General features: G+C 38.8%; 1 long non-coding RNA gene across 2 annotated transcripts in view; it reads left to right on the top strand.

The window, feature by feature from the left end:
* Window positions 1-17575, top strand: part of LOC132525315 (uncharacterized) — a 70009-nt gene that overhangs the window by 19578 nt on the left and 32856 nt on the right. For both annotated transcript variants that reach the window (XR_009542219.1, XR_009542220.1), the window contains exons 2-3: window positions 11064-11167; window positions 12045-12118. This is a non-coding gene — a long non-coding RNA (uncharacterized LOC132525315). The remainder of the gene's footprint in view (window positions 1-11063; window positions 11168-12044; window positions 12119-17575) is intronic.

The following is a 17575-nucleotide window of genomic DNA, read 5'->3' as shown; positions in this document are numbered from 1 at the left end:
GTATATATGCTGTCTACAAGAGACCTACTTCAGACCTAGGGACACATACAGACTGAAAGTGAGGGGATGGAAAAAGATATTCCATGCAAATGGAAATCAAAAGAAAGCTGGAGTAGCAATACTCATATCAGACAAAATAGACTTTAAAATGGAGACTATTACAAGAGACAAAGAAGGACACTACATAATGATCAAGGGAGCAATCCAAGAACAAGATATAACAGTTGTAAATATTTATGCATCCAACATAGGAGTACCTCAATACATAAGGCAAATGCTAACAGCCATAAAAGGGGAAATCGACAATAACACAATCATACTAGGGGTCTTTAACACCCCACTTTCACCAATGGACAGATCAACCAAAATGAAATAAGGAAACACAAGCTTTAAATGACATGTTAAACAAATTGGACTTAATTGATATTAATGGGCATTCCATCCCAAAAGAACAGAATACACTTTCTTCTCAAGTGCTCATGGAACATTCTCCAGGATAGATCATATCTTGGGTCACAAATCAAGCCTTGGTAAATTTAAGAAAATTGAAATCGTATCAACTATCTTTTCCGACCACAACGCTATGAGACTAGATATCAATTCCAGGAGAAAAAACTGTAAAAAATAGAAACACATGGAGGCTAAAGAATACACTACTAAATAACCAAGTGATCACTGAAGAAATCAAAGAGGAATTCAAAAAATACCTAGAAACAGGGCTTCCCTGGTGGCGCAGTGGTTGAGAATCCGCCTGCTGATGCAGGGGACACGGGTTCGTGACCCGGTCCGGGAGAATCCCATGTGCTGCGGAGCGGCTGCACCCGTGAGCCATGGCCGCTGGGCCTGCGCGTCCGGAGCCTGTGCTCTGCAACGGGAGGAGCTGTAGTGGTGAGAGACCCACGTACCACACACACACACAAAAAAACCTAGAAACAAATGACAATGAAAACACGATGACCCAAAACCTATGGGATGCAGCAAAAGCAGTTCTAAGAGGGAAGTTTATAGCAATACAGTCCTACCTCAAGAAAGAAGAAACATCTCAAATAAACAACCTAACCTTACACCTAAAGCATTTAGAGAAAGAAGAACAAAAAAACCCCAACGTTAGCAGAAGGAAAGAAATCATAAAGATCAGATCAGAAATAAATGAAAAAGAAATGAAGGAAACAATAGCAAAGATGAATAAAACTAAAGCTGGTTCTTCTTTTTTTTTTTTGCGGTACGCGGGCCTCTCACTGTGTGGCGTCTCCTGTTGCGGAGCACAGGCCCAGCGGCCATGGCTTACGGGCCTAGCTGCTCCGCGGCATGTGGGATCTTTCTGGACCGGGACACGAACCCGTGTCCCCTGCATCGACAGGCAGACTCTCAACCACTGCGCCACCAGGCATGCCCTAAAAGCTGGTTCTTTGAGAAGACAAACAAAATTGATAAACCATTAGCCAGACTCATCCAAAAAAACAGGGAGAAGACTCAAATCAACCAAATTAGAAATGAAAAAGAAGTAGCAGCTGACACTGCAATAATACAAAGGATCATGAGAGATTACTACAAGCAACTGTATGCCAATAAAATGGACAACCTGGAAGAAATGGACAAGTGCTTAGAAAAACACAACCTTCTAAGGTTGAACCAGGAAGAAATAGAATATATAAACAGACCAATTACAAGCACTGAAATTGAAAATGTGATTGAAAATCTTCCAACAAACAAAAGCCCAGGACTAGATGGCTTCACAGGCGAATTCCATCAAACATTTAGAGAAGAGCTAACAACCATCCTTCTCAAACTCTTCCAAAATATAGCAGAAGGAGGAACACTCCCAAACTCATTCTACAAGGCCACTATCACCCTGATACCAAAACCAGACAAAGATGTCACAAAGAAAGAAAACTACAGGCCAATATCACTAATGAACATAGATGCAAGATTCCTCAACAAAATACTAGCGAACAGAATCCAACAGCACATTAAATGGATCATACACCATGATCAAGTAGGGTTTATCCGAGGAATATAAGGATTCTTCAATATACACAAATCAATATGATAAACCATATTAACAAATTGATAAAAACCATATGATCATCTCAATAGATGCAGAAAAACTTTTGATGAAATTCAACACCCATTTATGATAAAAACTCTCCAGAAAGTAGGCACAGAGGGAACCTACCTCAACATAATAAAGGCCATATATGACAAACCCACAGCCAACAACGTTCTCAATGGTGAAAAACTGAAACTATTTCCTCTAAGATCAGGAACAAGACATGGTGCCCACTCTCACCACTATTATTCAACATAGTTTTGGAAGTTTTAGCCACAGCAATCAGAGAAGAAAAAGAAATAAAAGGAATCCAAATCAGAAGAGAAGTAAAATTGTCACTGTTTGCAGATGACATGATACTATACATAGAGAATCCTAAAGATGCTACCAGAAAACTACTAGAGCTAATCAGTGAATTTGGTAAAGTAGCAGTGTACAAAATTAATGCACAGAAATCTCTTGCATTCCTATACTAATGATGAAAAATCTGAAAGAGAAATTAAGGAAACACAACCCAATCCAAAAATGGGCAGAAGACCTAAATAGACATTTCTCCAAAGAAGATGTACAGATTGCCAACAAATACATGAAAGGATGCTCAACGTCACTAATCATTAGAGAAATGCAAATCAAAACTACAATGAGATATCACCTCACACCGGTCAGAATGGCCATCATCAAAAAATCTACAAACAATAAATGCTGGAGAGGGTGTGGAGAAAAGGGAGCCCTCTTGCACTGTTGGTGGGAATGTAAATTGATACAGCCACTATGGAGAACAGTATGGAGGTTCCTTAAAAAACTAAAAATAGAACTACCATAGGACCCAGCAATCCCACTACTGGACATATACTGTGAGAAAACCATAATTCAAAAAGAGTCATGTACCACAATGTTCATTGCAGCACTATTTACAATATCCAGGATATGGAAGCAACCTGAGTGTCCATCTGCATCTTTATTCCTGTCCTGCCCCTAGGTTCGTCAGAACCATTTTTTTTTTTTAGATTCTATATATATGTGTTAGCATACAGTATTTGTTTTTGTCTTTCTGACTTACTTCACTCTGTATGACAGACTCTAGGTCCATCCACCTCACTACAAATAACTCAATTTCATTTCTTTTAATGGCTGAGTAATATTCCATTGTATATATGTGCCACCTGTTCTTTATCCATTCATCTGTCAATGGACACTTAGGACATGCATTGGTTGACTAGTCTGTTCTTCACTTTTACCTTCCTAAATTTGTATCTATCCCCCCCCCAGAAATAATCAGCACTTTAATCTTTTAATAAAAAATAAATTTATTTATTTATTTATTTTTGGCTGCATTGGTTGACTAGCTTCTTCTTCACTTTTACCTTTCTAAATTTGTATCTACCCCCCCAGAAATAATCAGCACTTTAATATTTTTTTAAATAAGTTTATTTATATATTTATTTTTGGCTGCATTGGGTCTTTGTTGCTGTGCACAGGCTTTCTCTCGTTGTGTTGAGTGTGGGCTTTTCTTCATTGCGGTGTGCAGGCTTCTCATTGAGGTGACTTCTCATGTTGCAGAGCAAGGGCTCTAGGCACGTGGGCTTCAGTAGTTGTGGCACATGGGCTCAGTAGTTGTGGCTCATAGGCTCTAGAGCGCAGGCTCAGTAGTTGCGGCACATGGGCTTAGTTGTTCTGCGGCATGTGGGAGAAAAAATCATATCATTTTAACAGAATGCCAAAATATTTTGATAAATATCACCATATATTTTTGATTTAAGCAAATCTTAATATGTTAGTGAATATTGATCTCAAACCAACAGCCAGTATTCTATTTAGCAATTAAACATTAGAATCATTTTCATTAAAGTTAATAATTTGAGTGTCATTACTATTATTTAAAATTTTCCTAGAAGTGCTAATCAATGCAATAATGAGAAAAAGAAGTGAAGGAGGTATAAATATCTGACAGGAAGAGACAAAATTATCATTATTTAAAGATTATAAGGTTGCTTAAAAAACTATTAGAACTAGTGGGAGAGTTCAGAAAGATTGGCAATTATGACAGAAATATTTAAAAATTAATAGTTTCCTTATGTATCAACAACAGTTAGTTAAGATAATGAAAAAAAAGGGTCCATATCATGGCAATCAAAAATAAAATCAGGGCTTCCCTGGTGATGCAGTGGTTGAGAGTCTGCCTGCCGATGCAGGGGACGTGGGTTCGTGCCCTGGTCCGGGAGGATCCCACATGCCGCGGAGCGGCTGGGCCCGTGAGCCATGGCCGCTGAGCTTGTGCGTCCGGAGCCTGTGCTCCGCAACGGGAGAGGCCACGGCAGTGAGAGGCCCGCGTACCGAAAAAAAATAAATAAATAAAAGTAAAAAAGTAAAATCAAAGTACCCAGTAATAAACTTAAAGATAAATGTGCCAATCTCAAAACTTTGCCATGGAATCTAAAAGGAGATTTGAATAAAGGGAGAGACATTCTACATTACTGTACTGGAAGATTTAATATTATAAAGATATTAATTTTCCTCAAGCAAAGCCTATAAATTTAACAAAACCCCAACAAAAACACCTGGAAGTTTTTTAGAATGTGAAATAAATCTATTTTTTAGTTTATTTAGAAAAATCAACAAATGAAGAAAGCAAGCACATCTTTAGGAAAAATAGTAGTGAAAAGGCCTTTTCCCATCAGATATTAAAATAAGTCAGCAAGATAGAGTAATTAAAATATTACTGTTCTACGTAAAAAAATAGCTCAGAAATATATCCAAGTACATATTAGAATTTAGTATATAATAAAGCTAGTACCTCATTCATTGCGGGGGGAGTGTTAAGATGACAGTCTAGGGGACTTCCCTGGTAGTCCAGTGATTAAGACTCCATCTTCCAGTGCAGGGGGCAGGGGTTCGATCCCTGGTCAGGGAACTATGATCCCACATGCCACGGTGCAGCCAAAAGTTTAAAAAAAAAAAAAAAAAGCTGTCTAACTGTTAAAATAAACCCAAACTCACACAGTACACTAAGATAAATTCCAGAAGGATTAAAAATTTTAACGTTAGTAGAAGAAAATACACAGGAATATTTACAAAATTTGGAGTAAGGAATGATTTTCTACACATGAAACTAAAAGCAGAAAGTATAAAGGATGATAGAGATGATTATATAAGGTATAAAACTTTTATATAGCAAGATTTACCACAAACCAAAGTAAAAGACAAATGACATTGGAGGAAAGTATCCTTAACCAAAGGTTTGTATCCTTAGTGTTCAAAGACCTTCTTCAAATCAATAAAAGAAAAATGAAGATACACAACTGACCAGGAAAGGTATTTGACATAAGAAAAATCCTCAAATGCTCAATAAACATAAAAAGTTCAACTTCACTATCAGTCAAGAAGTGCAAATTTAAACCATAAAGAAAAAAATAAGGATAAATATATCCATAATTAAGAGGAGTTTGGAGATTCAGGCCCTTTCAAACATTACTGGATATATAAACTTATACAGTTCTTCTAGAGGGTATAAAAGCCATAAGACAGGATTTACTCTTTAGTTTAGGAATGCTACTACTAGGAATGTACAGCAAAAAAATAATGTTACTACTAGGAATGTACTGCAAAAAAAAAAAAAAATATATATATATATATATATCTCCTTAATATATAACATGGCACTCTCTATAATAATAAAGAATTGGAAACAACCTAAGTGTCCAAAAACAAGGGATGTATGCAGCCGTTTCAAAAGATGTAGAAGAATATTTAGGAACAAAAAATATTTCAGGAAAGACATTTAAAATAACAAAGCAATAATGAAAATGCAGCCAGTAGGGGGAAAGAAGTTGTAACTTTGACAACCTGACACCAGAGTTCTCATAGGGAGGGACTATTTTGATTTAGCAGAATAACTTATCTCTTTGTAGTTTAGAATAAAGCAGAAGAAGCATTGAATTGCCTTGTGCAAAAGAGGATGGGAACTGGAAATGATTGCTTTGGAGTTTATAGCTAGAGGGGGTTGAATTTGGAAAATGAAAAAGATATTCATTACCTTCTCAGGGAGAGAAGCTGGGCAGCTGTTGCTGCTGTACTGCCTCTGGAGGGATGGTCAATGAGAATTTTCCAGTGATATGAATGACTAATGGACTCTTAAAAGAACTGCTCTCTTAACATGCAGTTTCAAGTTATTCTCTAAGCTGAGCTTCAATATAAGCCATCCTTTCTTGCTCCCAAATTTTCCCTAAAAGTTTGCCAACACACCACCTTGTTTAGGCCATATTTTGGGGAGAGAGAAGGGGTTGGGGAAATGAAGAAGGGACATTTCATGCCCAGAAAGTGAAATGAGCGGTGGAGATCAAGGCAGAAAATCAGAGCTAGAGGTAATCAGAAGAAACATATCCCCACCGTCACCTCCACAAAACCCCCCAAGAACCCTCAGAGATATTGGTAGGGACTTGGGCTTCACACCCTTTCATAGGACAGAGGTTTGAGCAGAATTCTTTTCCATCTCAAAGGTTGGGGAGACCCATAAAGTACATGCGATGAAGGAACTCAAGAGAAAATTCTTTAGAAGGATACACAGTATGCAAAAGTTACTTAAGATGCTAAAATTATGAGCATTATTTATTTTCCTCTTTTGCTCACCTGTATTTTGATTCTTCTATAATGAATCCATATTACTTATATAATTTTTAGAAATAAAAGTGTACTGAGGGAATATGTAGATCTACCAGAAAGCTGACTGGTGGTTGCCAGGGGCTGCAGGAAGGGAGGAATGGGAAGTGACTGCTTAATGGGTGTGGGTTTCCTTTTGGGGAGATGAAAATGTTTTAGAACTAGATAGAGGTAGTGGTTGTACAACATTGTGAATGTACTAAATGCCACTGAGTTTTTCACTTTAAATGATTAATTTTATGTTATATGAATTTCACCTCAACAGAGAAAAAAGAAAAATGAAAAAAATCTACTGAGGAGAAAAACATACAACATAGATCAGACTCCGTCACTCTTCTGCTTAAAATCCTTCAGGGACTTCCTAACTCTTTAGCATGGCAAACAAGGCTCTTCACGTCCTGGCCCCGCTGCTGCTCCACCACAGCTACCCCTTCCTATACACCTTATTCTCCAGCCATACAAAACCATGGGCAGTGCTCTGAAAGGACCTATTCTTTCCTGCCTTTGTGCCTTTGTATGGCTTTGCTTTTCTTGGAATGCCCTTCCCCTAGTTAGTTTCCGCTCAACCTTCAAAACTCAGCTAAACATCTCCTCCTTTGAGAAGCTTTCCCTGATTTCATAGTCTTGGGTGCCTCTTCCCTTACACCCCAAGAACCTTCTGGACATTTCTTTATTTTATCAGTGTAGGTGATTGTGAATCTTTGGAGGATGGGGCCTGGGCCTTTCCTCTCTTTAGCTTCAAAAGTTGGCCCAGGACAGAAGCCACAAGAATGTAGAATGAATAAGAACAGACTTAAAATCACTGAAAATAACAACCTTTTCTAATGTAAATGGGTGGTTACCCTGGGCATGGAATTGAAAATGATTCAGAGATGTTTAACTGGCCTACTATGGTATTTATCATAGAGGAAGAGGATATCTTTTCTTTTTCCTTTTTATGAATTATTTAGGAATTGAAGTATGATAAAAATTCTGAATGATAGGTTAATAAAAATGTCAATCTAATTAGCAAAATGGTCCCACATGGGGGATAGAGGGTTGCAGAATACTGATGGTTTTAGGAAAATGCCTAAAAACTCAATTACTCTTGCAAAAAAAAAAAAAAAAATCCAAAAACAAAAGAACCATGATAGGTAATAGATAAAAAGAGATTTTTTTTTTTGATACCTTGACTCAAAACTAAGATATAGTATTGCTATCTTAGGATGATTTTTAAAAATACCTAAGTCTTATAGGATTTTTTTTTTTTTTTTGCGGTATGCGGGCCTCTCACTGTTGTGGCCTCTCCCGTTGCAGAGCACAGGCTCCGGACGCGCAGGCTCAGCAGCCATGGCTCACGGGCCCAGCCGCTCCGCGGCATGTGGGGTCTTCCCGGACCGGGGCACAAATCCGTGTCCCCTGCATCGAAAGGTGGACTCTCAACCACTGCGCCACCAGGGAAGCCCCCTTATAGGATTTTAAATGAACCTAAGTTCCTAATGAAATCATGGATCTAGGCAAAAAAATCATCAATGGCTGCTAAAACTATTAGGTAAAATGTTGATGAGGAACATATGTATCAGACTGGCAGCCGCTGAATCCACTGTTCAATCTTAGCGTTTACGAAAAGCAGGACAGTCAGACATTAATTACCTCCTGATAAAATGCAGTAGGAAGTACACTGCTTAAGAAACAGTCTTGCCAAAAGAATTGAACCTGAATTTAACATCTCTAATAATCATGTTGTGAGAAATATAAAGGAAATAGGAGCATGTTAAATGACCCCATTGAGGTATGAGAAATCAAATCAAGGAGATGGGAATTTGGGACTTCCCTAGCGGTCCAGTCGTTAAGACTGTGTGCTTCCAATCCAGGGGACACAGGTTCGAATCCTGGTCAGGGAACTAAGACCCTCCATGCTGCAATGGTGTGGCCAAAAAAAAAAAAAAAAAGATGGGAAATTCTATAAGACAAATGACAATTTCTTCAATGAATAAGTTGTATGAAGAAAAAGGGAGGGGAAAATCAGAATTCAAGGAAACAAAGATTTGAGACATACATTTTGAATAAACAAAAAGATAATTTTGAGACAACCTAGGAAAATTTACATGGATTGGGTGTTGATATTATTAAGGAATTATTGTGAACTATTATGTCTGATAACAGTGATTATCACACCATTGTTCTTTTTTCTAAAGTTTATTTTTTATTTTATTGAGTTATAGTTGATTTACAAAACACCATTATGTTTTTTTTAAGTTCTTATATTCAGAGATTGAAATGTTAATGGTGAAATGATATGAGGTCTTGAATTTGCATTAAAATGCTTCCTAAAAAGTGTGTGTTGGGGTAGATGAAACAATAATGCAGAATATTAATAATTGTTGACTCTGGATGATAACGGGCACATGGATTCATTATACTATTCCTTCCCCTCTCGTGTATGTTTGAAATTTTCCATAAGAAAAAGTTTTAAAGAATAAACCTAACATTCAACAGCCATGTGGCAATGTTTATAAGCCCATCTACTTAGCCAAGACTATGTCACGGGAGATGGCATTGTTGGACCAATGGGAAGATCTTAGGCCTTGGAGTCAGAAAGTCCTGGGTTTGAATTCCAGCTCTGCTACTTACTAATCCTGTTAGGTAGGGCAAGTTACTCACTTCTCAGAATCTGTTTTCTCATCCGCAAACAGGGATAATATTACCCTTCTGAATTACTACTTCAGAAGATTTGCAGAATAAGTGAGATGATATACAGAGTGTCCTTCATGTGCCCCTCCCAGAATAAATACTCTGTGAATGTTAACTACCTTATACTAATCCAATTATTTCCTTTATTGTTTTTTTAAAATAAATTTAAGTAATACTCCCCCAATTTTACTCTCCAGAGGAAGGAACCACTGTTAACAGTTTGGTGTTGGTATCTTTCTGGGCTTTTTCTTTATATCTATAAATATATATAGGAATATGCATCTACATACATACAGTGTGGGTTTTTTTAAAACAAAAATGGAATCTTATATTACATATTACTTGGCAATTTACTTCTATCACGTTACAATATATAGTGTGTCTCTTTTTGTCAGTTCATGTGGCTCCTACGTGTGATTCAATCAGTGTGCCATTCATATGCCTTTATTCCCAGGTATGAGCATTTCTGTGAGATAGAATCCTACAGAATTGTTAGGTGGAAGAGTGTGTGTAGTGCGTATCTTTATGGTACTACAGAATGGCCCTACTGCCCTTCTACAAGTTACTGAGTTACTTTCACATGAAGACCTCAATATTATCCATTTTCTATACATTTCTAAGTTGCATTCTGGAAGATATGCCCTTTCTGGTACCACTTATTTCTCAACAGGCACTGAAAGTGTTCAGAGAATAAATGTGTTTGATTAGCAAAAATCAGCCTCATGGAAAATAGTCAGGCTCCATTCTGCTATTTGTTCCTGTTAGAGAATAATGCAATGCATACTGTTTTCAAGGTTGAATGTAGCGGTGTATTGGATAAAATAAATGGGAGTCCTAGTTTTCTTTGTGAAAAGCCAGTGAACATTATTTGAGGCAGAATCCTGAGAGAAAGCAGGGAGATAAAACCTCCTCTCAAATGAGGTCCCAGTGAATGGCAGCCGTGGAAAAGTGGATGAGTAAAGAAAGGGGAAGGAAAGTCTGCCTTGATTCCCTGGGGAGTTCAAGATCTCACTTTCCCCCCCTGTTGTTCTAGTGACTTTTAGAGAGGACAATTCTAGAGAAGGATGGTTTCAAAAAGAAAAGAAATCCAAATGGAATCCAATTTGGCCTTACTTATGTCAGAGCACCTGCCATGTGGTGTACAATAGTCCCAGGCAGAACTCCTAAGAAAGATCACTTTGTAAACCATCCTTCTGCTGTGGGAGTTCAACAATTGTCCTTTGTCCATGCAGCCCTCCCATCATCCCGCTATGGAGTTGCTGGTCCAAACCACTGTAGTAAGGTTTGGGCAAGAAGAAATTATTCCATTGTCTTTTAAAAGTTAGATCAATAAGGGTGATATCATTCATGACGTATGGCTTTCCTTGGGTCCCAGCTGTTCCAGATGTAGGAGATCATGTGCTACCCCATTGCTGGATATATTTCTCCAGATCCGTAGGCAATATGGGCACATAGAAGATGACCTGTGTCAGATGAGAATCTACTTAAGCCCCCAAAATGCTGACTTTTCTTTTAGGTGAAGTGCAATCAACATTTTGCTTAGTGACTTTTAAAACAATGCATGTAAAAAAAATAAATGTACTGTTCTTTCTTGCACTTAGAGTTAGGTTTTAAATACAAGGTACTAACTCAATTCATTGCATTTGACCTCCAGAACACTTTTTGTCTCTAATTCCTTTTTTAGTCCTGAATCAGTCTTTTGCCAGCGACAGAGGGGTCGACCACAACAAATGGGCAGTTTGCACATGAGACTTAATGTACAACTCCTTGTTCGTTTTTCCTTGACAGGTAACTTTAATTATTTTGACAAATATTTAATGTGCCAGGTATTGTCCTAGGTGCTAAGGATAAAGCAGAAGAAAACAACAAAAATTCTTGCCTTTGTGGGTTTACATGCTAGTTGGGAAGCTTCATTCATTCATTCACTCATTTATTCCACAAGCATTTATTGATCTTCTAATACAACTCAGGCCTTAAACTACATACTGTGCCTAAATAGGATTTTATCCCTGCCCTCAGAGTCTAGTGGGAGAAATAAGACATGTCCCCTGTCCTCCCCTGCTGCCCGCCATATACCCTCATATATAGAAAGTACAGAAGAGGGGCACCTCGTTCAGGTTGAGTGGTTCAAAGAATGTTTCTCAGAGAAACATGTAAACAAGCAAGTAAGTTGAGGCTGGAAGAACGAACTGATGGGGGAGAAAGGCAGACCTGGTGGTGATGAGACGGAGCATGGCATAGGGCCTGGGCCAGATGAGGAGACCAATGAATGCTGTTGAATGAATGAATGAAACTTCCCCAGGAGAGCATAGACTCCATGAGATATGTTCTGGGAACTGCAAGTTCCTTCCAATGGCTGAAGTTTAAGGTGTGTGGGGATGAGAAGCAGGAGACGGGGCTGGGGAAGGAGGCAGGGTTGGGGCTTGAGGTAGGTCTGGCTAAGGAGGTTTGTCCTGATGACAATTAGAAAATTTGTGGATCAATTTAAATGGCAATATGACATGGTCTGATTGGTTTATTCTTTTCTTAATAAAAATGTATTTAAAAAATTCCACAAATGACATATGTTTATTTTAGATGACTCTTATGGACTTTTTGTGGGAGCAATGATTTCATTATACTATTTTTGTAAATGGTACTTTGCATATCTCTTTCTGCTTCACAGTGGAAGGACATTGGACCTGACATACAGAAGTCTCTCAGTAAAGATTTGCTGTTTTTGAAATTCCATGGACACTGGTAAGTTGCAGTCAGCTTAGGTGAGGCCATGATCTGGCCCAATTGTGCCACTCCAAGAAACTGGAGTTTCATTACCTAACTAGGAATATTTAACAATTCCCCCTGCTGCGTCATTGCCACTGTGTTTTTTTATCTCCATTTTTGTCACTTTTTATTATGCAAAAATCCAAATATTAATGTATGTAAAAATAGAAAGGGTAGTATAAGAAACCCTCATATAGCCACCACCCAACGTCAACAATTAACAACTTACAGCCAATCTTGTCTCATTTATATCCTTTCCTCTTCCCGACCACTGCATTATTTTGAAGTAAATCCAAGACATCAGATCTTTTTGTATGTATCTCTAAAAGATAAGAACTTGTTTAAAAACATATCCATAATTATTACAACTAACAAAATAAGGAGTTATTCTTTACTGTCATTAAACATACAGTCAGTGCTCAAATTCCAACTGTCTCTCTTTTTCTTAAAGTTGGCTTATTTGAATCATGAGTTAAAGTCCACATTTGTATTGGGTTGTATACGTTTTCTTTAATTAATAGCTTCCCTCTTTTTCTTTTTTTTTTCTTACCTTGCTTGTTATTTATTTAACTAAAGACTCTTAACAGAATGGTTAAGTTGAAAATAGCACTTTAAGTGTGCCATTTTCCTTCATGCTCACCTTCACTAGGTTTTTTTTTTTAACACCTGATAATTTTTAAGGTACAAAACTGTATCTCATTATTGCACAACATTATTTTAATTTGAAAATCATGTCTAATGTTGCCTTTTTTTTTTTTTTTTTGCGGTACGCGGGCCTCTCACTGTTGTGGCCTCTCCCGTTGCGGAGCACAGGCTCCGGACGCGCAGGCTCAGCGGCCATGGCTCACGGGCCCAGCCGCTCCGGGGCATGTGGGATCTTCCCGAACCGGGGCACAAACCCGTGTCCCCTGCATCAGCAGGCGGACTCTCAACCACTGCGCCACTGGGGAAGCCCTAAAGTTGCCTTTTTTTATCCTGTCAGCTTTATCCAACCACTGAGACACATGGTGATCACACCATATACCAAAATGAGTTCTAGATGGAATAAAGGGTTACATATGAATAAATAAAACCATAAAAAACTAAAATAAAATATAATATTGAACATATTTTTGGAAAGGGAATATGTTACCTAAACATAAAAGCAATGGAAAATGTCACAAAGAAAAGTATCAATAAAATCAAGTATATGCTGTTAAAACTTTTTGGTCAACAAACACAAAATGAAAGGACAAATGATACACTGGGTGGGGGATATAGTTACCATCTATGAGAGACAATAGTTTAGTAGCTTTAATACACATGGTCTTGTCTAGATTGTCACTGGGTCCGGATGGGTCCACTCACAAGATGACACCAAGTTGAGATTCTTTAGACTCTATCTTCTTTTTTAAAAAAATTTTATTGGAGTATAGTTGATTTACAATGCTGTGTTAGTTTCAGGTATACAGCAAAGTGAATCAGTTATACATATACATATATCCACTCTTTTTTAGATTCTTTTCCCATATAGGTCATTACAAAGTACTGAGTTCCCTGTGCTATACAGTAGGTCCTTATTTGTTATCTATTTTATATATAGTAGTTTGTATCTGCTAATCCCAAACTCCCAATTTATCCCTCTCTCACCCTCCTCTTTGGTAACCATAAGTTTGTTTTGGTTGTGACTACTTCTGTTTTGTAAATAAGTTCATTTGTACCATTTTTTTAGATTCCACATATAAGCAATATCATATGATCTGGAAGTTGTATTTTTTTCTCTAGATCTCCTGCCCCAGTTATTCACTTGAGAAATGTTAAGAGTGAGGGTAAGAGTCCTAACATTTAGTCCCTCTGTTCTGTCTGTTGGTTTCACCATCCTTCTGCTCTGTTGACCCCAGGAGCTCTGCTGGGCCACTGCTGACCTCCTTCCCATCACTGACATCTGTCTTTCTTCTTCTCCTCTAGCAATCAGGAAAACACTTTCTACTCCTTATGACTGACTACTGTCAAAGGAGCTTCCTGCAAAAGAGCTTCTGGGCCCCTAATGACCCAGTTAATTTTGTTAGACCACAGACCTTCTGTCCCTGAACTCACAAGCACTCTTAGGAGGAAGGAAGAAGGGTGAAAGTGCAAGTCAGAGGATGATCAGGCCCCTGTGGTAGCTAAAACTTTACCCTCTCTGACTCTCAGCATCTGCTACATAAATTATTTCCTGGCCACAAGTGACAGAAGCTGATGCTGGCAGATTAGGCAGAAAAGGGATTTATTTAAAGGATATTGGGTAACTCATAGAATTGTTGGGAAGACTGGAGGAAACAATTTTGAGGCTAAGTTTCCAGGAAAATCCCCCCAAATTAGTAGCACAGCTGGCCTAGTAAGCACACTGAAGCCAATGCCTTGTCACCACTCAGTAACCATATGCTGCCAGGAACTCAATTTGACTGCAACCACCGCTGCCAAAGGCATCAGTGTTACTTCTGTACCAGGAACTCAACCTTACAGACCGTTCCAGTTTCCCCAAACCACATAGCTCTGCTACCCCCTCACCAGCAAAAGGAGTGCAGTCTGCAGCCTTTCCCCTCTCACTGCCACTTTCTTCACCAGAATCTCACACAAATGCATCTGATTAGAGGAGCATAAGTCACATGCCTGTGTCCTAACTGCATAGGAGAGGGACGGGAATGAGCATTTTGCGTTCTAACTTAGTGGTACTCAGAAAGGGAAAATTCTCCTAACATCAGAAGGGTGTTCAAAAGGCAGTGGATACCAAAAGACCAGGACAAATGTTTAGCAGAATGAATGACTTAGGCTGGGTATGGCATGGGGTGGTCACTTACAGATAGGGTGGCCTTATACCTACTAATTAAAATATGGACTGAGTTATAATATGGAATGACATACAAGGTTATTTGTGGAGGCATTATTTTTAATAGCAAAATATTGGAAACTATCCAAATGTTCAGTAATAGAGGTTTGATTGAATAAAAATCATGGTACATCAATACACACATGGAAGACAATGCACCTGAATGAAGGGGAAGGAATGATCTCTAGAATATTTAAGCGAAAAAAGCAAAATAGAGAATAGTATGTGTAGCACCTGTCTATTCTGTAAGAAAGGTGGGGATATATTTATGGTTCAACCACAGAAATTGCCATTTTTGCTGATAAAATGGTTAATCTTTAGCAATTTCATACAATTCAACATAATACAGGGCAGAGGAGACAAGGATGGAAAAGAGACTTTTCTGAATATATTTATTATGCATTTTTGACTTTGGAATCATATAAATGTGTTTTACGCATTCAAAATTAAATTTAATTTAAACGGACAATTCCTAAGATTTTAAAACAAACCAAAAACAATGAACTTAACTGTATATGAAGTTAATTATGTAGCTGCACAGAGAGGACAATTATTTCAAGTGACTCTACAATGTGGTATATTTGCTGTACATACGTAGTGGGATATACTTTAAGGGAGAATAGAGCTGCAAAGAAATCTAACACTGCACTTAATAGTTATGTCACTAGTAGGTCTTTACATTCGTTTTTTTTTTTTTTTTTTTTGTGGTACGCAGGCCTCTCACTGTTGTGGCCTCTCCTGTTGTGGAGCACAGGCTCCGGACGCGCAGGCTCAGCGGCCATGGCTCACGGGCCCAGCCGCTCCGCGGCATGTGGGATCCTCCCAGACCGGGGCACGAACCCGTGTCCCCTGCATCGGCAGGCGGACTCTCAACCACTGTGCCACCAGGGAAGCTCTACATTAGTATTTTGAAACTATTTTTTATGTAGTGTAGCACAAAGTAATAATGTTAATGCTATTAGGAACCAAGATTTTTAGTGTAAGAGAAGAGAAATATAAAATTAAAGGCATTCATATAAATAGATTTTATTTATTTATTTATTTTGGACAGGATTGGGAGGGCTTTAAATGCCAGACTGAGGAGTTCAGATCTTTTTTTTTTTTTAATAAATTTATTTATTTATTTTTGGCTGCATTAGGTCTTCGTTGCTGTGTGCAGGCTTTTCTCTAGTTGTGGCAAGCGGGGGCTACTCTTCATTGCGGTGCGTGGGCTTCTCATTGCAGTGGTTTCTCTTGCTGTGGAGCAGGGGCTCTAGGCGCACGGGCTTCAGTAGATGTGGCGCACAGGCTTCAGTAGATGTGGCGCACAGGCTTAGTTGCTCTGCAGCATATGGGATCTTCCCAGACCAGGGCTCAAACCCGTGTCCCCTGTATTGGCAGGAGGATCTTAACCACTGTGCCACCAGGGACGTCCCTAAATAGATTTTAATATTAAATTTGAATTAGAAATATCAGTATATGCTTATGATTTTTTTCTTCTATTTCTATACTTTTCAGAAAGGCCTAGAAGCATTAAAACCCCATGGGCAATGGGCAACCTCTAGTGCCCAGGCTGTGGTCCCTAAATGACATTCTGCATTTAAAGGAACCAGGGGGCTTCCCTGGTGGCACAGTGGTTAAGATCCTCCTGCCAATACAGGGGACACGGGTTTGAGCCCTTACTCTGAAAACTGGCAATTTAAGAGAAATAAGTAAACGTTATCCTGCTTTTCCAATTCAATCTGCATTTCAGGATGACCAAATAGCCCTAATTAATGAGGAAAAATTCTTCCTTACACACAATTCCCAGCTAATATATGTGAAAGGAATGACAGAATTAGAAAAATCACCATTTTATAATCCTAATGATATAATTTAAGGCAAAGATCAATAAAGGATGAAAGCATTAGATGAAAGGCTTCAAGCCATTTCGTGATGCTGAACTCTTTTAGCTTTTGCTGGTCTGTAAAACTCTTTATCTCTCCTTCAACTCTGAATGATAGCCTTGCTGGGTATTTTTGGTTGTAGGTTTTCTCCTTGCATCACTTTTTTGGGAGCTTATTCTATCAAGAGGCCACTGGTGCTGGCAGGCACCATTTTGGAGTCCTCCCTATAGCTTATTAGTCCCAGGACCTGGAGGGGCCCACCAGCTGGTGGGCACCAGTCCTGGGATTTTGCAGGCTAAGTAGCTAAACTGCACAGCTGGCCTGCTGGTGGGTAGAGCTGTGTCCCTGTATTTCGGAGCATGTGAGATTTTGTGTGTGCCCTTTAAGAGCGGAGTCTCCATTGCCTACAGCCCTCTGGCTCTCTTGAAAGTAAGCCCCACTGGCCTGCAAAGCCAAACGTTCAGGTGGCCTCATCTTCTTGTTGCAGGACCCCTGGGCAGGGGCTCAGACCACTTCCTCCTTGGGGAGAACCTCTGCAATTGTAATTAACCTCCCATTTGTGGGTTGCCCACCTGGGGGTATGTGTCTTGAGTATAATGCGACTCCACCCCTCCTACCTGTCTAATTGTGGTTCCTTCTTTATATCTTTAGTTGTAGAAGATCTTTTCTGCTAGTCTTCAAGTAGTTCTCATCAATAGTTGCTCTGTAAATAGTGGCAAT

The sequence above is a fragment of the Lagenorhynchus albirostris genome, chromosome 9 (assembly GCF_949774975.1).
Source record: "Lagenorhynchus albirostris chromosome 9, mLagAlb1.1, whole genome shotgun sequence".
Taxonomy (NCBI): domain Eukaryota; kingdom Metazoa; phylum Chordata; class Mammalia; order Artiodactyla; family Delphinidae; genus Lagenorhynchus; species Lagenorhynchus albirostris.
Note: the sequence above shows the minus strand (reverse complement) of the source record. Positions and strands in the feature narration are given on the sequence as shown.